The sequence below is a fragment of the Aplysia californica genome, unplaced genomic scaffold (genome assembly GCF_000002075.1).
Source record: "Aplysia californica isolate F4 #8 unplaced genomic scaffold, AplCal3.0 scaffold00103, whole genome shotgun sequence".
Lineage (NCBI taxonomy): Eukaryota > Metazoa > Mollusca > Gastropoda > Aplysiida > Aplysiidae > Aplysia > Aplysia californica.
In genome coordinates, this window is record NW_004797373.1 from 842,448 (window position 1) to 844,103 (window position 1,656).

Below are 1,656 nucleotides of genomic sequence, written 5' to 3' on the forward strand. Positions count from 1 at the left end.
ACACACACACAAATTACACGCACACACACACATTACACGCACACACGTGCACACACATGCACGCCAAACACACGATTTTAGATTTTGATGTGTTTCATCTCTTAAGATTCCATCATAATCATCCATTTTAGTATTTGTTTTACTCTTAAGATTCCATCACAATCATCTATTTTAGTATTCTTTGTTTTATGTCTTAAGATTCTGTCATATTCATCTATTTTAGTATTTGTTTTACCTCTTAAGATTCTATCCTAATCATCTATTTTAGTATTTGTTTTTAAATAAAGTAGAAAAACTGACGTGATGAAATTCAGAAAACCTCTAGGAATAAGTAGGTCTTTGAAAATATGTTTTACTCGACCCCAGTAATATCCTCAATTATCTTCACCACTTTGTGGGATTAAGAAACACGTAATAAAATTAATAAAATGCATACAACTCGATGAAAAAAACAACACTAAAAAAACAAAAGAAGACAACAAAAAAACAAACAAACACAAAAAACACCCCCAAAAAATATCAACTACAAAACCGAACGCACAAAAAAGATAGATGAGAAAAGATTGCTTTCCTTAAGCTAGTCTTTTGACAGAACAGAAGCTTTATGGACCTGTCAATAAATGTGGCAGGACGTGGTGGAATCAGGTTCTCGTCAATTTTTGGGCATGTAGAATTATTGGTATCATCTTAAAGCTTGTTTACTTGTCTTGATTTGGATGAGAAAAATAGCCTTTTATCAAGTCGAGATATTTGCAAATGAAGGAAGTTGGAGTCACCTGGTTTCAGAGGTAAAATTAGTGAGAAAAAGGCTGCCAAAAGTTAGTTATTTCCTTAGCTTAAGAGTTCGTGGTAACTGAAAATTTACATTTTCTGTGCCTTTAATCAACGTTTTTCAGTCAAATCCACACATAAATGAGTTCTTCAATAGGCATGAAAGATGCTGAGCCAAAAACCAAAAATTCGATATAATTTCTCAAATCTGCGGGAAAATGCCAGTTTCTTCACTTTGATTATTTTGACGAGAGCCTGATTCCACCACGCTGCCTCACACATAAATAAAATGTATACAACTCGATGAAAAAAACAACACAAAAAAACACAAAACAAAACAAAACACAAAAGACAAACACAAAAAAACACCAAAAAAAAACAACACTACACAACCGAACGCACAAAAAAGATAGCTGAGAAAAGATTACTTTCCTTAAGCTAGTCTTTTGACAGAACAGAAACTTTATGGACCTGTCAATAAATAACAGTAATAAAACATGATTAAGTAACACCTTGAACCGTGACTTCGTCTGTAACGACAAAAAGGAATTGGGAATTTAAGCTGGCAGAAAATGTGCTTCACATAAAGTGTCAAAAGTTTAAAAAAAAACAAAAACATAATATTATTAAAGCTAATGTTATTTCTATGACGTATAAAACAGGAATTTTAATGCAGTGGGAGGCAGGCCTCGTTTGGCAGCATGTGTACTGCTGTTGTTTAACCCTATCCGGACGTCGTGTTTTACTATGGTATCCATACGACGTGGGGAACTCTGTGCCACCACTTAACCCTATCCGTACGTCGTATTTCACTATGGTATCCATACGACGTGGGGAACTCTGTGCCACCACTTAACCCTATCCGTACGTCGTGTTTTACTATGG

General features: G+C 34.6%; 1 protein-coding gene across 1 annotated transcript in view; it reads left to right on the top strand.

Moving 5' to 3' along the window:
* The window catches only part of LOC101846496, a gene marked incomplete at its 3' end in the record, with an annotated part of 29,754 nt that overhangs the window by 2,168 nt on the left and 25,930 nt on the right, over positions 1 to 1,656 (top strand).